Source organism: Choloepus didactylus, assembly GCF_015220235.1.
Source record: "Choloepus didactylus isolate mChoDid1 chromosome 11 unlocalized genomic scaffold, mChoDid1.pri SUPER_11_unloc1, whole genome shotgun sequence".
In the NCBI taxonomy this organism is placed as follows: domain Eukaryota; kingdom Metazoa; phylum Chordata; class Mammalia; order Pilosa; family Megalonychidae; genus Choloepus; species Choloepus didactylus.
The window spans coordinates 2,856,042-2,878,986 of record NW_023637577.1 but is presented as its reverse complement, the minus strand read 5'-3'; the positions used below and the strand labels follow the sequence as shown (position 1 = coordinate 2,878,986).

Here is a 22,945-nt window from a genome sequence, read left to right as displayed (position 1 = left end):
AAAACAGATGAAAATTGTTACAATATTTGAATATGTGTTAAACAAGATTAAGAAAATGATTGAAGCCATGAAAGAATGACATGAATTAGAATTGGAAATACTCAGAAATGAGGCAGTTAGATAAAAGGGAGGGATGAAAAGAGAGGTGAAGAAAGCTGGGAAAGAATTGGAAATAAAATAAATCATTGCAGAGATGAAGATAAACCCGAAGGAATACAAGAGTGAATAATGACAAAAGGATATGCCTAAAGGGAAACAAAAGATGTAAAGAAGAAAATTTTAGAATTCAAAAAGAAGTAAAGAAGGAGTTAAAAAGGATTTGAGAGAAAGTGATGGATGTGGAAGCGAAATGTATAGTAGGTATCTCTAAGGAGGAAAGCCAAAGCAATGAACTGAGCAAATTCTAAAAACTATAATTCAAGAAAATGGTCCCAAAATAAAAGACCACTTGTCACTAAATATAGAAAGGGAACGCTTTTACCTAAAAAAAAAATCCACCCAGAGTGGCCAATATTGAGGCATTTTCTAGTAAAATGATTGCATTAAAAAATAATATATATTTTTTGGGCATTGAGCCTCCAAATTGCTTACGAAGAAAAGACAACCAAATTGTCACAGATTCTTTTTAAGAGTTGCTTTATTCTAGAAGACATGGGCAAACATATTCAATATATCAAGAAAAGACTGGGAGCCACAAGCTTTATATCCAGCTGTGCTGACCTTCAAGTGTAAAGGCTGCAGACAGATACTTATGAGCAAGAAACAGGGAATTCTGGTTCCGGGAAATTGTGGTATGGAATAAGCTTCAGACAACTTCAAGGGCTAGAGAAACAGAGACATAAAAGTTGGCAATGACCATTAAATGCATATTGACCAGCTAAAATATGTATGTATATATGTATATATATATGCACATATATTAACTAGTTTAAAATATCTATTTCTATATCTATCTTCTATCTATCTGTATATATTTTGCTACTAGTATAACTTTGTCCTGATTGCCCACTAGGATGAAATTAATTGCTGATTGGAAGGGAAAAAGTTATCAAGAAATGAGAGGAGAGCAGGGAGGATGCAGACAAAGTAGAAGAAGCTTACTCATTGCCTGATAGGTATTAATTGGGAATAAAAGGATTTTACTTAAAATTATATGTTGGGAGAGAGAGTGGAGAAGAAGTAGTGGTTTCTAGTGAATTCCAATATTGTTCATAGCAGAGACTCAATAGACAGTAGCAAAAAAAGGCAGGGAAAGGGGGTGGGGAGCAAAACCAAGGGAATTGCTCAAATGCATATAGGTAACTTTTATAACAAAAATTCAAAATCAAACTTTCCTAAATACCATAAGATATACCAAAAGAGAGAGAGCAAGGGAGACCAGATTGGAAATATATATAAATTAAATATATCTGTATATCTATGTCTATGACTTACATACACATGAATAGAACACACAATAATATGACAAAATCAAGATCAAGCACATCCATGCATCAATTAATACAAACGGGCTTAACTCACCTATTCAAAGAAATAGATTTTCCAAATTGGTTAATAAAGTCAAATGTAATACTACACTCTTTGCAAGAAATATATCAAAACCAAATGAATAAATGTGAAAGTTTTAAAAATAAAGGAAGAGTGTATTTGCATCCAAGAAATCTCGGATTTCAAAAAGACACACACTCTCCTGTATAGTGACATTGATAGGGAAGTGAGCACACAGTGACCTCATCTTGTAACAGAAGCCCATTGTCACACCCTTGATCACATTCTGTAAACAATTACACAATGCCGACTGTAACCAGTTCCTGTTTCGCCATCATTTGTCCACGAGAAGCCTCTTCTTTTTCTTCCCAAGGAGACTGAATTCTGAATTGATGGGATTGAAGTATCTCTGCGGGGCTCCCCTGGGGTCCTTCAGGATAGCTATGCGTCTCTTCAGCGTGACATAACGTTTTCTGGAATGTCGACAGTGTGGTTGCTGAGTATGTCTTCATTCTTGTAGTAGATGGGGCAGAGTCCAGGTGCTTTGTTTCTTAAGGAGAATCTGCCATGTACATTATTTTGGAATGTTTTTCTCACCCCTCAATACATTGCAAGCTTTCCCCTATTATTAATTATTCTCCCACTGGGAAAAAAAAAGGGGAGGGAGAGTAGGCTGGGAGCACTACAGGGGAGCTTCTGTAGTGCAGGTTATGTTCTTTTTGAATACTCTGTTTATATCATTAATCTGTATACTTATGTGTACTTTTCTTTTGCATGTTATACTACAATTATTAAAAATGTTTCTTTAGAAAAAACAAGACTGAAAATGTCATGAGTTTGAAATTAGGCTCAATAATAATTATGGCTTTCCATTCATGTTTACATATATTTAAAAGCTAAACATTGTCCTGAATATTATTTCATGATATCTGATTTAGTCTCTGGAGAGAAATTCAAATGCAAAGAAAAGACAGCTATTCTTGGAAAAACTAAGGAATTTCATTAAAGAGCCCAGTATTGATTCCTCTGTAGTTAGAATTTTCCATCCTAGAAGGCTCTTGGTGATTGAGGGATGAGGCCAGTATACCTGGATGTTAGTGTTATCAGGGCTTCTTTTAAAACTTTGGTTCATTCTAAAACTTTTGGTATTGGATTGCAATACTGTGTTGTTTCGGTTTGCTAAAGCTGACAACATGCAGTATATCAGAAATGGATTGACTTTTTACAAGACGTATTTTATTAACCTTCAATTTATAGTTCTTAGGTCATTATAATGTTCAACTCAAGGCATCAACAGGATGATATGTGCACTCTGAAGACAGGCTGTTGGCATCCAAGACACCTCTGTCATATGGGAAGGCACATGGCTGGTGTCTGCTGGTCTTTCACTCCTGGGTTTCATTGCTTTCAGCTTCTGGCATCCATGGTTTCCTCTCTGTTTTCTGTATGTCCTCTCTCATCTTCTCCAGGGCATTTTTGGTGAGCTTCTCTGTCTCTTTTATCCTCCTAAAAGACTCCAATAAAATGATTAAGACCCCCTTGAATGAGGTGGGTCATGTCTCAGTTGAAATATCCTAATCATAATGTCCCACTTACCATAGGTCTATACCCACAGGGATGGATTAAAGGAACATAACCTTTTCTGGAGCGCACATAGCTTCAAACTAAAACATGTGCTCTACTATTTCCAATTGTTCCCGTCACCTGTGAGTTCTTGGTAAAAAACAAAAACAAACCAAAATAAAGGAAGAAAGAAAGAAGGAAGGAAGGAAGGAAGGTAGGAAGAAAGGAAGGAAGGAAAGAAAGAAAGAAAAAGAAAGAACATACAAAAATAAAAACAAAAAACAAAACAAAAAACAAAACAAAAAAAAAAACAACTGCAACAACAACAAAAAACACACACAAAATCCAGAGTACTAGGCCATTCGCCTGATAATGACTTTAATTTCTGAGTCTCAGTGCAGGACCACCCAAGTCATTTGGGAATATTTTAAACTTCAAAAGGTACTATTAAGGTTGTATTCATTGTAGCCGTTACTTTTTTTTTTTTTTAATTTTATCAGAGAAGTTGTTGGTTTACAGAAAAGTCATGCAGAGAGTAGAGTTCCCATATACCTCCTTCACACACAGTTTTCCCTGTGATTGACATTTTGAAATGGTGTGGTGCCTTTGTTACAATTAGTGAAACAGTAATATACTGTTGACTACAGACCATAGTTTATATTAGGGTTCAATGTTGGTGTTGTAGAGTTCTCTATGGTTTTAGCCATCACTTTTCATGTAATTGCAAAAAGTAAATAAAAGGCCAATGGTATCTCCAAAAAAAAAAAAACAAAACACAGTAAAGGAAGAAAAAAAATACATGGGCAACTGCAAATAGATAGATAAATAAATAAATAAAACGGGGGGCATGTTCCCTGTAATAGCAAAAGACTGGAAACATCTCAAATGTCCATCAGTTGGAGGTTGGCTGAATAAATTAGGTAGAGCTACCTGTGTAGTCCAGTGTAGCAGTGAAAAAGGAGAGAGATGTCCATTTACAGCCATGGAAGTCTCTCCGGGGGGCACTGTTACCTGAAAAACACAAGGAAGACAAACTGTAGAATATACTATTAGTCTTCTAAGAAAGAAAGGATGTGAATATACATATACCTATGGAAATACACCCATATATGATTTATTTATATTTTTAAAGACGGAAATCTAAGTCATAACTTTTAAATTATGATTTTAAAATCATTTAAAATCAGGTGGAGGGACAGGTATAGAAACTTCTTCAACTACAACTTTTTTCAGAGGGTTGACTTTGGAAACAGATATATATTTTGCATAATGATCTGGCAAAATTAAATAGAAAATAAATCCCTAAAAATCAGAGTTAAATGAAGCATATGAGCCTAAAAGTGTGTCCAGTTGGGGGTATAACCATGCAGAGAGAAACCATTGCAAGGGGCTTAAAAAGACAATAATGCCAATTGGGACAGAGTTTCTGCTCAGGGTGATTGAAAAGTTTGGGTAATGGTTGATGGGGATGGTAGCACCACATTGTGAATGTAATGAACGCCACTGAATTGTAGGTTCAGAAGTGGTCTACATGGGAAAGTTTAGGTTGTATATATGTTACCAGAATAAAAATTAAAAAAAAAAGCAAACCTAGAACTGTACAACACAAGAATGAACCCTGATGTAAACTATGTACTGTAGTTAATAATATAATTATAGTAATATTGTTTCATCTGTTGTAACAAAGATACCATGCTAATGCAGAATGTTGAATAATAGGGAAACCTGTGCGTGTGTGTGTGTGTATGTGTGTGTGTGTGTGTGTGCAGAGCTGGGGCGGGGTGGCATATGGGAGCTCTGTACTTTCTGCATGAATTTTCTGTAAACCTACAACTGCTCTAATAAAAAAAAGAAAAAGGAAAAATATAGTAATGTCATGTCTGTGATATTCCTCCCCAAATGCCATAACATATCATGAGAAAACATCAGACAAAAGGGGCAGTTGCTTTCTCCCTCCTTTAAAGTGTGTGTCTAATCTCAGATAATCCAGCTGTCACACAGCTCCAGGGCAGGAACTCCTTCCTCTACATCCCAGGTGTTACAGTGCCCGGCACAGACGGGGTGAATATCAGCTGTCTGTCAAAGAAACAAATTGATTAACAAAGGGAACACTTACAGCCTTTCGAAATCTGGATATTTTCAAATTCAAAGCCAAGAGTGGATCTGTGTTGGCAAGTTCACGGATCTTACTGAGTGATTTAAACGAAAGAGTTGAGAGTTTCCGAAGCCTGGGGAAAGTCAGAACTTGGGAAAAAACAGAACAAACTTTCAAGAGACTCCCGTTTGCAGACGCACTCCCTGACAGTTTCTCTGTTCCCATGGATTCAGTCTAATTCAGACACGCTCCTGCAAGGGCAATTAATCAGAGAACGGGCGGAAAGATGGAAAGATGCTCTGGCCCAGCCCTTGGCCAGCTGTGTAATTATTTCACTCCCTTCTCCAAGGACGAGAAAGCAACTCATTCTGATTAGTGAGATCAGAAAATGACTTCTCAAAAGAAGAGGTCCTGGAATTGGGTCAGTGGAAGGGAGGGCGGCTTGAGATTTCCAGAGAGGGCACAGCCTGTACAAAAGCCTGACGACTTGATATGGATAGTGGGGGCTTTATTGGACTTTAGTGTTGGTCTGGAGTTGGAGAAGTGATTGGGAATTAGAGTCCCTTAGTTAGATCCTTTGCCTCCGCCCCCGAGAGGAAAGTGCCCACCTTACCCTGGAGGCTGGGGGTGTTTAAAGAAGATGGTTGTTTGTGGAGCATCTGCCATTTGGCAGGTACTGTGCAAGGTGCTTCCTGCAGCTTCTCATTTAACCTTTGGAGCCCCATGAGAAATCCCTGTTCTATAAATGACAAATCTGAAGCTGGTTGTTTACCTAAAATGTGGCCAAGCTGGGATTTTAATTCTGGACTGTGACTCTAAAGCCCACCATCGGCTCCACTGTTCCCAGTAGTCTACTGAAGGGCCAATGCCAGCTCGTCCCTTACCGGCTCCTAAGGCCCGAGCAAGCCACTCTGACCCTCAGTTTCTTCATCTGTAAAACGGGGAGCATGGCACTCACAGGGAGGTGATGTCATGCTTATTGAACAAGACAAGATGCCTAGCACTCCACTCCCTTAACAAGACAGAACTGCTCTGTGCCCCAGGCCCACAGGACACACCACCCACATCATGTCACCAACCTTCACCCCTATGGCCCAGGTTCTATTACAGGCTCAGAACGTGGGTAGATGAGGGGTTAAGAGGAGAGCAGTGACAGCCGGCAGCTCCCTCCCACAAGTTGGGTGATTAATAGCAATGAACAGACTGATCAGGGAGTATTAGGGTGAGATGATTAATGAATCAAACTGGCTCCCAAGGTTTTAATGAGGCAATGTTTGCTTTCCTACCTCCTAATTCTCAAATCCAGCTCCGAGGAGTCTGGCCAAGTCGGGCAAGGGGTAGAAAGAACCCAGCCTCTCTTACCGCCAGAACCAAAATAAATCAGAAATGTTTTTGATTTTACCCTTTAGGGAAAACAATTAAAAAAAAAAAAAAAAGAAACACACACACCACACACACACACACACACACACACAGCAAGTAGCTGTCAGTTCTCAGAAGGACAGAAGTAACAATGACAGGTGTTCTAAGATTCTTGATAATTCACCGTGGCATCCCACAATTGCAAATGTGCCATGTGGGTAATCTGCAGGGGCCTGGGATCTGGTTGCTTTGCTTTTCAGGAGGATGAGATGCAGGCTTAGGAAGAGGCTGATGGCAGAATGATTGGGCATTGGGAGAGGGCAGGAAAGGGCATCCGGGCTCAAGAGGACCCCTGGAAGTGACAGTGCACTGCTGCAGAAATGGACCCTGCTGTGGTCAGGCCCTCCTGGGCTGAAAGCTGGCATCACTCCTTCGCTGTGGGCTGGGGCAGGGTCACTTCACCCCTCTGGGTCTCAGCTTTGTAAAAAAGTGCTATAAGCACCAACCTCCCAGGGTGTGTAGGGTGAGACGAGATAACGTAGGACGAGATGAGATAACGTGTGCTAAGTGCAGGTGCATCATAGGTACTCAATACATATCTCCCCTTCCTTTGGGCAGGATTACGTAGTTAAAGAACAGGAGCCATAGAGCCAGATTGTCTGAAATCAAGTTCTGTTTGGACCATTATCTATCAGTGTGACTACGGGCAATTGACTGAATTGTTCAAAGCCTCAGTCCTCCCAGCTATAAAATGGGGATAACAATACTTCCTTCTTCAGGGAATGATTGTGAGAATCACGTCATATAATGCAGCTGAGAATTAATATGCCTGGCACCTTGTCACTGTTTAATGAATGTCAATTATTATGAAATGAATTTAATAATGCAAAGCTGTATCTGCTCAAAGAAAGTACTGAGAATGTCCCAAGATCATTACTAAAAACTAAAGGGGATGTACATATAGGTCAAACCCACCCAGGAGGGGTGGAACCAGTTTTGTGGGGCCTTCTTCCAAGTTTGGGGGCCTTCTACAAAAAATAAAAAATTATAAATACAAAATTAGGGGTGAAGGTAAATAGTTAGAATGAACAAAAGAAATCACTACATATTAAGAAATTGAGAAATCTGACAAATACCACAAATAGCACAAATCCAGAATACAACATAATACGTGCATTAATTAACTGCTTGAGACATCTCTATAATCCTTTTTATTCTACAATTTTCATGACACCAATTGCAACAATTTTATAATATTTTCTATAGAGAGAATGGACAGATAATTCAGTCTTTCACCTATCATAGCTGAGATCAAAATTTGTTTTTTATGACCAATGGTTTAGAAAAGTTTTTTTTTCAGCTTCATAACACATTAGTAATATGCAAATTTTAAAGATTGTTATCAAATTTGGGAAAACTCCTTTCAGGTTTTTTTTTTTTTTTTAATATTTGAGCTGAAACATTTGGAAGAATTTTCCAGACTAGCTTCTGACACTGTACTTTTCATACCTTATTAGCCACCTACTTCAAGAATGATTACTGTTTCTGCTTGCTAAAGCTGCCAGAATGCAATATACCAGAAATGGGTTTGCTTTTACAATTGAGATTTATCAGTTTACAAACTTACAGTTCTAAGGCCATGAAAATGTCCCTATTAAGGCATCAACAGGATGATACCTTGTCTGAGGAAAGGCTGCTGGAATCTGAGGTTCCTCTGTCACATGGGAAGGCACATGGCTGGCGTCTGCTTGTCCTTCTCTCTCAAGATTTGTTGCTTTCAGGTTCTGGTTTCAGGGCCCCTTTTAGCATCTGTGGGTCCTTGCTTGCTTCTCCAGGGACTCTTCTCTCAGCTTCTCTGGGTGTTCATCTAAATTCTCTCAGCCTTTTCTGTCCTTTATCCTCTCATAAAGGACTCCAGTAAAGGATTGAGACCCACCTTGAATGGGGTGGGTCACATCTCAACTGAAATAACCAACCCAAAAGTCCCACCCACAACAGGTCTGCACCCACAGGAACGGATTTAAGAACATGGCATTTTCTGGTACATAACAGCTTCAACGCAGCACAATTACCATAGAACACTGATATTGCTATGATATCTATCATAACATAGTGATAAAAAAGTGCCCTACATTTGAGCATCAGTATATTAGTAAGTCAGTATTCATTCTAGAAGCCCTTCTTACACCAAGGCAGCTACCAATAACTAAAAATAGAATTGACTACAGAAGATAAAGATATCCTGTTAAGACCCTCTACTCGTATCACCATCTTAAATTTCCTCTTCCCTGGATCCAAAACATAACCTTGGTGACTCCAACTTCTCTGCCCAAAAAAGGAGTGACAGGAGGACTTTTGAGTGGAAAGAGATTGTAGTCTTAAGTGGTTGTAGTTTAAATATATTACTTTTCCAAATTTTACAAAGAATTATGATTTTGTGAACTCATTACTCTGTCCCTCCCCAGACCTTAGAAGGAAAGTGTCTATGTAAGTGGGGGACCCTAAAGCTTAAACTCAGTGCTCTACCCGGGGTGGGGAGTCATGGGGGCAGTCTGCCCCAACAGGGAAGAGTATTTTATCACTGACCTTGTATAGAATTGCTAAAACCTGGAGGTAACAAAAAGCAGAGCAACTTTGATTGGTTTTATTATTTTTTTTAAATTCTCTGCAGACAACACTTTATTTTCACAAACTTATCCTACCTGCCACAAATTTTGCCTATCCCAATGAGTTACCCATCTTGAAAATTAGACCACTTGAGCCCAGAGCCTAAAACTCTATGAATGTATCTGACATCCCTCTTCTAAGACACTGCTAAGGATTTTTCAAGGTGGTGATGCTCTCCATTACTGCTATAAGCTCTAATGAATTTAACTTTGCTTTGTTGACATGTTGTCTGGGAGCTTGAGGAGTAAAAAACATGGTAAGTTAAAAAATTCTCTCAAGCTGCAGCATGGAGAATGAATTGGAAGGAGAAAAGATGCTTATTTCAGTGGCAGATCTCAAAGCACTTTTGCATAAACAGCAGCTGGAAGCTTCCACGGACTTGGCCACTGGTGCTGTTTTCTACTCTATCCTGCCCTGCCATGCCCACCACGTAGAGGATAGTGTTTCTCTAGGAGCTGCTAAATTCCCTAGTTGGATGTACAAAGCCTGCTTCACATAGCCATCAGCAACCATCTTCTCCAGACCCACTCCCTCCCTCATCAGCTGGAACAATTGACAAGTAATGGAATGAGGATAGAAGAATTAGTGAGGAAAATGGGAGTTCACCAAGAAGGAGGAAGCAGTGTTGGAAAAGAGCCTGAGGATCATTATCTAGGAGAGAAAAATCATTCATTCATCCATCCCTCCATCCATCCATCCCTCCCTCTCTCCATCCATCCATCCATCCATCCATCCATCCATCCATCCATCCATTCTATTAGCCAGCTATTCAGTGGGCAGATTTTCTGGGCATCTCTTCTGTGCCAGGATGCTTTGAGTCCTAGGGACCCAGAGATGAATTTGGGACTTGTCCCCTGATCCAGAGAAGTCTCCAGGGAAACACAGGCCCATAAAGAGCCAACCTGATCCAGGGCAGAATACTCAGATAGTGGTGAGTAGAGGACAGTCCAGGAGAACATTCAGGGGTGGCATGGGATAGTATGCTGCCGGACGAGTAGGAATTTTTTTTTATGTTTTTTTTTTTTAATTAAATTCAGTTTTATTGAGATATATTCACATACCATACAATCATCCATGGTGTACAATCAACTGTTCACAGTACCATCATATAGTTATGCATTCATCACCCCAATCTATTTTTGAACATTTTCCTTATACCAGAAAGAATCAGAATAAGAATAAAAAATAGAAGTAAAAAAGAACATCCAAAGCATCCCCCCCATCCCACCCTATTTTTCATTTAGTTTTTGTCCCCATTTTTCTACTCATCCATCCATACACTGTATAAAGGGAGTTGAGTCATAAGATTTTCACAATCACACTGTCACCCCTTGTAAGCTACATTGTTATACAATTGTCTTCACGAGTCAAGGCTACAGGGTTGGCGTTTGATAGTTTCAGGTATTTACTTCTAGCTATTCCAATACATTAAAACCTAAAAAGGGTTATCTATATAGTGAATAAGAATGTCCATCAGAGTGACCTCTCAACTTCATTTGAAATCTCTCAGCCACTGAAACTTTATTTTGTTTCATTTTGCATCCCCCTTTTGGTCAAGATGTTCTCAATCCAATGCTGCTGGGTCCAGGTTCATCCCTGGGAGTCATATCCTGCGTCGCCAGAGAGATTTACACCCCTGGGAGTCAGGTCAGAGTGGAGCCTTTTGAGTCTAGCTTCTTTCACGTAACATAAGGTATCTGCGATTCATCTGTGTTGTTGCAGGCCTCGATAGTTCATTCCTTTCTTCTTGCTGAGTAATGATCTAATGTAAGGATGAACCGCTAATTCTCCTTTTAAGGAGTGATGAAACCTGCATTTCTGGTAGCTGCAAGTCCCCCAGTTTCAGGCACCAGGTCCCTTAGATAGGAGCGAGAACCTGGTTTGAGGGGAGTGTCTGCATTAGGACTGAGAAATCTCCCTTCCTGCATCTCCTTACTCCTTCCTTCTAAGAGCAAGGGGACACTTTGGCCCCAGGCTATCATCTGGAGCATGGGGAATGGAGGCACTGGGTTTGCCAAGAGGAAGGAACTATACAGACAAGGGCAAAGAGTTGGGACGTGCCAAGCTGCGTGTGCAGAGCTCACGTTTTATCTTCCTTCTCTCCATTTCTCCTTCCCTATTGTTTTGCTCTCCTGTTCCTGACTATTTCGCATTCCTCATAAGGGAGGACTGGAAAGCCAGGTTTCCAACAGGCTATGGGACACGACCTCATTACTAGATTAACCCCTCTGTTACCTGCAGATTTTACAGATCCTCAGGCCTCTGGGATCTGGAGTCACGCTCTGGTCTCAGGGTGCCGCTGTGACAATAGAAGCCACAGCCTCCAAATTGCAGCCACTAAAAATAAGCCCAAGTCACCTGGTCTCACTTCTTTAAGTGCACGGCTTCTGTGCTGGATCAAAAAACTGAACTAATTAGTTTTAAAAGCCTTATTTGCAGGAGGTGGGAAGGTGTGTGGGCTGCCCGTAGGAGGGAAAGCACACAGAGGAGAGCAGCTTGTTGAAAGAACTTGGTAAAGGAAATGGAGCAGGGAAAGAAGGAGAGAGGGAAAGAAAAGCAAAGGGATGAGCTTTGGGAGCGGTAGGGAGGAGGCATTAAAAATAGCAAAGATATAGGAGGAAGTGAGCAAGAAAGAGGCCAGAAGGAGGTAGGCAGCCCTTACTCTGAGTGGACTGTTAAGAAGGTGGGAAGGAGGGAAAATGGTAGGTGGGAGATGTATGTGCAAAGAAGGATATGATGCTGACCGCTCTAGCCTACATTGCAAAAGTGTTACCAGTCAACCTTACAGCCTCCTTCTCCCTCTCTCCATTGCTCATCAAGTCCTCCCCATTCTGCCTCTTATATTTCTGCTGTCTTCCCTTGCTGTCCTCTCTATTCCCATGGCTGATCTCCAGTGGCAACGTCTTATCATCTTTCACCTGGATACTTACTTCAACAGCTCCCAGATTTCCCAGCCTTTGTTTCTTCCCTTTCTCCATGCACATTCCTTCACTCCAGCTGCAGAACTGAGGCTGCCATTTCCCTATTGAAAAATACCAAGAGGCTCCCAGCCACGCATAGAGAAAAAAACTTCAGAGGGAGACACTCAAGGCTCTTTCAAAAGTAGACCCACCTCTCTCTCTAAGCCCAACTCTGCAAATAAATTCATTGTCCTCCCTCCTACGTGAGACATGACTCCCAGGGGAATGAGTCTCCCTGGCAACATGGGACATAACTCCCAGGAATGAGCCTGGCCCAGTCATTGTGGGATTGAGAATGCCTTCTTGACCAAAAGGGGGAAGAGAAGGTAACAAAATAAGGTTTCAGTGGCTAAGAGATTTCAAATAGAGTTGAGAGGTCATTCTGGAGATTACTCTTATGCAAGCTTCAGCCAGATATTGCAAATTGCCACAGTCAGCTAAGCTCAAACCAACAGTGTTCTCAAAAATCCTAAGGAATTCCTATCTATCTGAGACTATAAAAGTTCTACTCACTAAGTTTATTTTTCAGAAACTTAAAACATCCAGATTGTTCCTATGCCAGATAAGTCCCAAAACCCAGAGGCAACAGCCTCTTCAAGAACATCAATCATATACAGACCCTTTCTCCATAATGTCAACACCCCTTTATAATATGGACAAGTTAGGGTGGTCATTTTCTAGATATCCCTAAATACTGAGACAGTGATCAAATCAGAGGGAGGAGTAGCAATAGACAAGGTCAGATTTAACAAAGAATTATGACTACTGAGTTATTTATATAGATTTTTTTTAGTCTCTATGTATTAGAACAGCTATAAGGAAATAACTGAAATTGTAGAACTGTGATCCAGACCATACTTTGAAATTTGCTCTATAACTACTTGTTAAACTATACTTTGAAAGTTATCACTTTTCTGTATATATATATATTTCACAATAAAAAAGTTTAAATAAAAAACAAGTAGCCCCAAATTGCCTTTTCAGACTCAATCTTCCTCCAATTCCAATTATACACTCTGCTCTGGGGTTGCAAACTGGTGGGCCAGTTGCTGAGTGGGATTTGGTCTGGGGGCATGTTCTGTTTGGTCCTTGGACATTTCAAAACCCAAAAAATTTCACATCCAAATCTGTACTTTTTATTTTCCTTGAAAAATTAGGAGACACAGCAACACTGAGCCCCCATTCCAATGAGATAGGCTGCTTCAGCTCCCCCCAGTCCCCTCCATGCCCTAATGTCTTATACTAGTTCTGCTTCACTCATGTTCATTACTGGCTATGATGTGAGATGCTGGGGGCATAGATATGGGGAAAACAGTGTTTTCTCCCTCTACGTTCCAAACAAACCTTCTAAAGCTCCCATGTCTTTGTTCACACTATTCCCTCTGCTTGAGATGTCCTTCCCTACCTTTTGCACCCAGTAAAGTAGTCTTCCTGAATGAACCCTTTCTGATGCCCTCTGTTAGAATCAATTCTAGGGAACATAGCATCACATGTGATTGCAAACACCATGCTCAATCCCACCTAATGCCACACATATGCCTCATATTTTATTAGAGTGGAAATTTCTCAAGATTAGGTTCTACGTCTTCATTTGCTCCCCCTATCAAACTTTTGCACAGCCCCAAGATGCACTCTTTGCACATAATAAGTGCTCAGTAAATTTTTTTAATGTAATGGACTCAGAAATACCCAGAATTGTTGAACTGTTTTTTTTATAGAAGTGAAAAAATAAAAGAATATAGATTCCTAGTTATTACAGTCTTTCAGGGAGAACATGCATTAGAGAGACATCATAGAAATCTGAGAAGAAATTAAAAGTATAATAAAATCTTTTTTATTTGAAATAGTTGAGTGGAGGAGTGACTATAAATGGATTATATACTAAATTTGAGACTATTTTAAGAGAACAAATTATCTTTTGGTTTTAGATGTTAAAGCATGTCTGTTTACTTGAATTAAATTTGGATTTAACAGCTTTGGGGTAAAATTGTCAAGAGTTTTTTTTCAAGCCCCCCAAATTTGTATTTCATGTACCCCTCACCATTAGAAGAAGCTGAGTCAGCTGTTAGCAGTGGTGCAGCTAAATCTCCCCCTTTACCCCTTTAGAGCCTCATCTCTGCTCTTCTAAGAGAAAACTTGTTATCCAATAACCCTTCTAGAGGCTGAAGGGTCCAAGGAGGTAAGGACCACTTCATGCTCGTTTCCCATACCCTGTTCCCTCCCAGGAGTGCTTTGTTAACTGAGTGAATTGATAGGAGAATGCGTTCATTGAAATCTCCTTATCCACACTGAGTTAACAAACACTGGAGATGCAATACTTCATGAATGGCTCAGTAATGGTGAGGATTTCTGAAACTGGGGTAGACCAGGAAGGCAGGTGTTTCCAGGCCTGTGGGCAGGTGTTGGGAGTGGGATTGGAATCCTGGAACGTGAGATCCAGGTGGAAAAAAGCATTAGAGGATGTTTCTTGAGTATGCTTTTTCAGTAAGGCAAGCATGGGGAATATTGACCTTTGGTTAAAGTCTTGCCTTGCAAATTCATTTTTTCCCTTGCTAATTTTGTCGATTAGTGGCATGCAATGCTTTGCAGGGTTATGTTCAATTCCATAATTGTTCTGTAAGTATTTCATACTCCTAAGAAAAGCTTTGTTGAATTTTAATTAAAATTATTATAAAATATCTTTATACCAGTAACAGAAACATTTAAAAATTACCTATGACCCCACTGTTCTATCACATGAATCATTTTTATTTTTCTGTATTTTCTTCCAGTCTTTACACATAAACAAGCATAATTTTTACATATCCCAAATAGAAACCTGTATTATGTATTGGTCATCCAACACCATAACAGAAATACTTATTTTTCATAGTGTTAGATCATTTTAATAATTATTCTCTGTAGAATATATTTTAATAAGCTGATGTAGCATAAGTTATTTAACCAGTTTCCCATAGCTAGACATAAAAAATTCTAAAATTTCCCTATGATTAAATTACGTCAGATTTCTCTGCATTTAATTTTTTAAATGTGGTTTACACTAGGGTAGCAAGACATTTTCTCTACCCTTAACATTCAACCTAATATACCTGGGCTGCCATCAGAATGTACCCCAAACTGAGAGGCTTCAAACAACAGAAATTTATTCTATCCCAGTTCTTGAGGCTGGAAGTCTGAAATTGAGGGGTCAGTAGGGCCATGAGTGCTGTGAGAGCTCTAGGGAAGCATCTTTCCTTGCTTCTTCTTAGCTTCTGTTGTCTCCCAGCAATCCTTGTCGTTTCTGATTTGTAGCTGTAGCACTCTAATTGCTGCCTCCAACATCACTTTTTCTCTGTGTCTCTGTACATCTTTTCTTTTTCTTATAAGGATACCAGTTGGTAGATTTAGGACCCAGCCTACATCTGGGATGATTTTATCTTGAGGTCCTTAACTAATTACGTTGCAAAGACCCTATTTCTAAACAAGGTCACCTTCACAGGTACTGGGGAGGTAGGACTTGAACACGTATTTCTGAGGGACACAGCTCAACCCACTATAATACCTTCATCCCAAATCTCTTAAGATCCCTTGTTTTAGAGCTGACCACCCAGGAATGCTCACATTCTGCCCTTTTAGTCATCACTCTTCCCTGCAGAATTCCTGTGAGAGCTAGACACACAATAAACAGTAATCCAATGGAAGCCAGGGTGCAGCTTTCCTGCTAGCCAAGAAGGGCTCTCTGAAAAGGCTGGGTGGGTGTGAGACGCCCCAAATACTGGGCTCTTCGCATCCCCTGGCCAGCCACACAAAGGAAGTTACAGAGGGAAGAAGGTGACAAGCCTGCCCCAAGCTGCACTTACTCTCACATCCTCCCAGAAGAGACAAGTGGAAAAGAGAGATAGCTAGGGACCAAGGGATCACCAGCTCGGTCCACTGCCCCTGCCTCACAGAGGGCAAGAGGGAAGGATCTTCATTGCCCAGTGACTCTGCCCACTTGCAGTCATGACCCAAGAAATGTCTTGCAATATCACTAAGCAGATTAGGAACCTCTCCCCCTTTGGATGAGGAGGGCACTAAGAAGAGTGTGGTAACAGAGCAGGCAGATGGGTAGATGTTTTTTTTTTCTCCTAGAGTAAAATTAATGTGTTTATACGGTTGCCATCTGTGGGTGTACTATTTAATGTGCATTTAAAAAAATTATTCCATATACACATTTCCATGTGTCTAGTCTATATAATTGTCACTGTTAATAGCTATGAAATTATATCAACTTACTAGAGGAACAAAACCCACGTGATCATCTCCACAGATGCCTGAAACATAGATGATGGAATCCAAAATGCCTTCCTGATTTAAAAAAAAAAAATAATAAAAATCAAACCTTGGAAAACTTGAAATAGAATGCAACTTGCACAATCTGATAAAAGGCAGCTTCCAGAACCCTACTTCACCCCCATTGCCCCCAAATCACACTTTATATTGAAACACTAGGTGCACAACTAGCGCATCTATAGTGCATCTTTTATACAGAGCTACTACAAAGATGTTTGCTCTGACCAATGTTTCAAATAAAAGGTATAAAAATTGGAAAGGAAAAGACCACCAAAAGTTGCAGACAATTTGTTATGTACTAAGAAAATTCAAGAGAATCAACTGAAGGGCTGTAAGTGTAACTGAGAAGTTAGGATTTAGCAAAGGATTATGACTACTGAATCATTTGATAGATATTTCTTTTTACTTTCTAGTGAATTAAAATAGCTGGAAGGAAATAGCTGAAATTGCTGGACTGTAATCCAGTTGCCTTGATCATTGATGATGATTGTATAACTATATAGCCTTTATCCTGTGACCTTGTGATTGTGAAAACCTTGTGACCGACACCCCCTTTAACCGATTTTTCAACTTTAGAGTTTTATAATCACAAAGGCAACCCCCTAATGTTAAAGAAGGAATTTGAGTCAGCTCCTAACTAACCATTAACTTGTTCTTGTAATGATCAGCTTAGTCTAGCATAGCTCCACTCCTTTACATTTGTAAATTGTAGCTGCTTATACTTGATATTGTAATGGTAACAACTCCATCTCCCTTTGTTTGAATCCATAAAAACCTTGAACTCCTTAGACTTGGGGAGACAGATTTTTTAGGCCGATAGGCCATCAGATCTCCTGCTTTGTGCCTAGCAATGAACTCTTTCTCTCCTTAAAACCCTGGTGTCTCAGCTATTGGTCATTTGAGCACATCTGGCTGAGAACCTACTACTTTTGATCAGTATCATAAGAACCAATATGAGAATTCTGTAAGTTTGCCAGATCCCTCCACTCAGCAAGTATTTACTGAGTACCTATTATGTGCCAGGCCCTTTTCTAAGAATTGGGGATATAGTGGCAAATGTAATAACATTTCCCCCTCGGAGAGCTTACATTCCAGTGTGTGCAGGGATAACATATAAAAACAACAAGTAGTAAGCAATTAAAAATATAATGGCAAAAAAAAGTTCCAATTCACAATACTGAAAGAAACCTAAAATCTCCAGAAATAAACCTATTGGGAAATGTACAAGACCTATGTACCTAAGGTACCCTTTAAATGTCAATGTGCTCATGATGTTAAATCAATATCCTTTAAGTTAGTCTTAATAACAATGCGATGATGGTGGTATTGTGACTATTCTTTCCTGCTTTTACAGAAGACGGAAGCGAGGCTGGGGGAGGTCACAGCCTGGGGCAGAGCTGGCAGTTTGTCTACCTGACGTTTGCCTGAAGATGCAGCCACGGGGCTACCCTCTGTAGCCTCTCCTTCAACCTTGAAAATGGCAGTGCCTACCGCTCTCTCCATTCCTTGTTGAGAATGAAATAAAGTATTTAAATCACTTAACTTAGGGCATAAAGTAGGTTTGATAAATGCTGGATCCTCCATTCTAACTAGGAGAGAAACCGAGCTCCCTGAGCCTTTGTCAACACACTTTATAGCGTAATGATGGGGTGAGAGAAGTATTTCCATCATGATCAATCAACACAAGAAAAAGTAACTTCAAGAGACACGTGGGAGAGAGGTGGGGTTTTAAACTGGTAGAAATTTCTATTATTCTGACAATGATTCACCGAGCTGTTTTATTTGAAAGACAGCTTATCTGAGGGATGTAAGATGCCAATTTTTCTGAGCAGCAATTATTTGTGATTAAATTGCAGTCCCTTTTGAAATAAGGAAGAAGCTACTTTGCCTCAGGAATGAGGTGACTCATGGAAAAGATAACTTCCCAGAAAGGAGGAAAAAGGCTCCAAGGGGAACTGAGGAGGAGCAGGTTCCCAAATGGACTCTTAGGGAAGGCCTCCCCCGAAATAATCCTAGGGGCCTCATTTTCTTCCTTATTTATGCCTGTGGTCTCATTTTACTCTCTGTGTACATTAAACAAAATCAGGAAAATGCAGAAAAGAAGAAAAACATTCCCAATCCCAGTACCATAATAGAGCAACATTCTGTTTTATTACTTTCTAACCTTTTTTCCCCTCTGCATGGATTTCTCCCTCCCTCTCTCTCTCTCTCTCTCCATCATTATAGTTCTCCAATTTGTGCCTGGTCTAAGTGTGATAAAGCAAGAAGAAAGAGCAAAGGATTGGAAACCACAATTTAAATTCAATTTACCACCTGAGGGACTTTGGAGACACTTTGTCATCTCTGAACTTCAGTTTTCCCATTTATAAATGGGATAATAATACTGATCTCAAAGGGCTTTTGTCAGGATTGATAAAGTAATGTAAGTTAATTAATGGCACATAGTAAGCACTCAACAAAAGGCTCATTCCATGCCCATGTGAATCAGAAATGGGTTCTTTGGTTGCAAAGGGAGAATTGATTCAGTTTTCTCTAGCAAGGGTCAGACAAGAGGCCATTCCAAGGATCCCTGCATCCCCTCAACCACAGTCAAGGGTGTCTATCTGGGGGCGTAAACCACACGTACCCTACTTCCCCTTCCTTCTTGGAAACTTCATTCCAGAGTTCTAATTCCAGCATGAGAGAATCTGATTAGCCAGCCTAGCCTAGGATTTGGCCCTGGGGTCACTCAGCCGTGACTAGACACAGACGTTTATGGGGTCATAGCTAAGCCAGTCATTGGGAGTTGAAAGCCAGATAGCCAATATATTATGTACCCCAGAAAAGCCATATTTTTTAAGGCAATCTTCTGGGGGCAGACTGATTAGTCTGTTGATTTGGGTGGAACCTTTGATTGAATTATTTCCATGGAGGTGTGGACCCTGCCCATTCAGGGTGGATCTTAATTAGATCTCTGGAGTCCTTTAAAGAGAGTTCACACAGAAAGGAGAGAGGACAAAACACCCCAAGAGAAGCTGAGGGAGACGTTTTAGAAAGAAGCTAAGATATGTGATCCAGAGTTTGCTCCCGGGTGAAACTAAGTGCCGACACAGACCTAGATGCTTGCTGACACTTAGAGATGGTTGGACATGCAGACAGAAGGACACTTGGAGATGCTAAGGTAAGAGATGAAGCCCAGAGTTTGCTCCCGAGAAGCTAAGAGAGACCCAGAGACATTTTGGAGAAAGCCATTTTGAAACGAAACCTGGGAGCAAAGGACCAGCAGACGCCAGCCACGTGCCTTCCCAGCTGACAGAGGTTTTCCAGACGCCATCAGCCATTATACAGTAAAGCTATCCTCTTATTGATGCCTTGGTTTGGACACTTTTATGGCTTTCAGACTGTAAATTTGTTACCAAATAAACACCTTTTATAAAAGCCAATCCATTTCTGGTATTTTGCATGATAGTTGCATTAGCAAACTGGAACAGCCAGTCACCATAATTTTTATTTCCACTCTGGTAATTTAATTCCACATTACATCATATGCATTTCTTTCAAGTTATCACTGTTTCTTCATCACCATAGTTTGAATGCTCCAGAAAAGTCAGTCATGGCAATGGGCTGCTATTTAATGGCACATTTTTCATTGTTGGAGAGCTCAAATATTTCTTGAATGATACACTTTGCTGAATATAGTGATAGGTATATTGTTAGCACTTGGGGGATTTCCCCAAGAGGTCAAGCCCTGGAAGGGTTCAGTCCCTGACTCAACTGGCAATGTCTGGTTCCCCCCCTCCCTGAATGGATTGGCCCATCCCTCAGAGTGTTTGATTCCCCCATTCCCTAAATGGATAGGCCCATCCTTCAGAGGGTTTGATTCCCCCAAATCCTGAATGGACTGGCCCATCCCTCAATGTCCGGCTCCCCCCTCCCCTGAATGGAGTGGCCCATCCCTCAGAGCGTTTGAGCCCCTCCCCCATCCCCTAAATGGACCGGCCCACCCCTCAGCACTTCTGATTTTCCTATCCTGTGATTGTGCCAGTATTTTAATAATGTTTTCTGATTTCTTGCCAGGCAGTCCATGGAATGATATGCAACATGTAACAAAACTGAAGAGAGACTCTCAAGAAAATGACCTTGGCCTTGCCTACAGGTGATCTAAAAACATTCTATATCTACTCTAAGCTGAGGATCAAATAACAAGAAAAATATTTAGTGGTGAAAGTATGAGATTTCATTTTCTAAAGCATATTGGTTTTGAGGATGTAAAGAGGATCCTCAGGCAATTTCTTTTAACAAGGTACTTAATGGAAATAGTACAGTCCCTGAGATCAGACTGTACTCACCAATGAAGGCATCAGTGCTTTGCTTTCGGCTAAGATTTTGTCTGCACTGGTTGCCTCCACCTAACCCAGACCTCCAATAGAATGGTTCAGCATTATTTTAAAACTGGGAATTAATTTTTTCCCTTTTATTATTTTTTACTTTCAAAACACAGCTGGACGGTGGTGATGCTGTTCTAAAACATAGGGTGTCTCTTTGGGGGAAAGAATTCATGGGGTTTTTTGGTGATAGAAAGTCAGGAAATTGCTGATTTAAGTTGTTCTATCATCAGTTCATTCAAGAAACATTTGGTGAGCACTTACTGCATGCACAAGTCTGTTCTAGGTGCTAGGAAAACAGCAGTAAACAGGAAAAAGCAATGCTCTCGTGGAGCTAATATACCAGTTCAGACAGTTTAACCTAATCAAGAAGAATATTCATCCCATTAAAAAAAAAGAAAATCCTAAGCCAGTTTACTGTCACCAGTGTGACTGGGAAGAAACTGGTTTGAATAGACAGTGAAAGGAGCTAACATAAGTATGGCTGGCTTGTCCGTGGGTGGCCCTGCACTGAGCTCTCTGTTCCAGGAGGAGAATCACCTGGTTGTGATGTTGTTGTTATTATCATCACTATTATTTACCAGTTATGAAAAAACTGCTATATGTCAGGCACTTTAAAATACATTATTTATTTTATTTATTCCTATAGCGACATCATGAGTTCAATATTATATAGCATGATACGCAATCAGAACAAGTTGTTGAGTCGGTCACAAAGCTAGGAAGTGGCTAAATAGGTTCAGAATGGGTTTATTTGCCACAATGCTGTGCTGCCACAATCGCACCACAGTCTCTACTGTCACCAGCATCATTAGTAAAATCTCTCAGAGCAAAGCTATTCACTCTTTAGGTGCCCTCAAAATGGTGCAGAGGCCTTTCTTTGGTCATATTCCATGTGTCCCTTGACAACCAACATTACAGACCTTGTAAGATCTAATCACTTTGTACAAGGTCTAACCCCAGTCCTCTATAATTGGAAAAAAAAAATTGAAATTTAAATTTCTATATCCAACAATATGGCAGAGAAAATGCCTATTTAAAATCTTCCTAAAGAAGAACACCAAAAAAAAAAAAAAATAAGCTAGATTAAAACAAACACTTTAAAATATATATGGCTGAGCTTCAGAGGAAGTAAAGGCGATCCTTAGAGGTTGGAATTGATGCCAATGCCTGAATCCAGAGAAGTTAAAGTAAATTGTGAATCAGGGTTATTTATGGACCATGCAACATAGGGTAAACTACAAATCCTGGGAGTCTAAATAAGGTGGGAGTTGGAGCAAAGCCTTCTACTTAAAGCTAGAAGCATCAAAATGTCATAACCTCAGATGAGTGAACTAGAGAAACAAATGAAAACGCACACCCTATGGAAGGATACTGAAAACATACTTGTCTGTCTTGTGCTTGGATCTGGGTAGAAAGAAGGAGGAAGAGGAGAAGAAGAAAGAAGAGCAGGAGAAAGGAAGGAAGGGTGGGGTGGAGGGAAGGAAGGTGAAGAAAGAAGGAAGGAAGGAAAAAAAGGTCCCAGCCCATAATGAAGGTGGTGTAAGGGGAAGACACATTAGACAAATAGCAAATGTACATGTCAGATAGTAATGTGTGCTAAAGAAAAAATGTAAAGATGGTAAGGGAGATGGGAAATGCCAGCAGGCGGGGCTTCTATTTTCTGTAGGGTTGTCAGAGAAGGCGTGTCTAGTAAAACAATATCTGAGCAGAGAACCAAATGAAGTGAAGGGGTAGAAATTTTATATGGAATAAACTAAATAAAGTGGAGGATAAAGATGAATAAATTATCCAGAATTTAGCACACACACAAAAAAAACCCAGGAAATTGGTGTATACATAAATTTATATATGTATATATAAACATGAACATTGAGTCAACCTCTAAATGGGATTATTTGGGCTTCCTATATTTGATGTGTGGTATATTTTTTCAATTTGGGGGCAAGGGGGACAAAAGAATGTCAAAGACAAAAAGAAGATCTTACAGGTATCAAGAGAGAAAAGGATATATTATCTAGAAAGGAAAAACAATTAGATCAGTTAGATTGACAGTTGACATCTCCAAACAAAAATAGAGGCAAGAATACAGTGGAAAAATACCTTCAAAGTGCTGAGAGAAAAACAATTCTTAA

General features: G+C 40.1%; 1 long non-coding RNA gene across 2 annotated transcripts in view; it reads right to left on the bottom strand.

Annotated features, from left to right (window-relative positions):
• Positions 1–638: 638 nt before the first annotated feature.
• Positions 639–22,945, bottom strand: part of LOC119524477 — a 75,918-nt gene continuing 53,611 nt past the window's right edge. For both annotated transcript variants that reach the window (XR_005214827.1, XR_005214828.1), the window contains 2 exons: positions 3,982–4,062; positions 639–822 (listed from right to left, as the gene is read on the bottom strand). This is a non-coding gene — a long non-coding RNA (uncharacterized LOC119524477). The remainder of the gene's footprint in view (positions 823–3,981; positions 4,063–22,945) is intronic.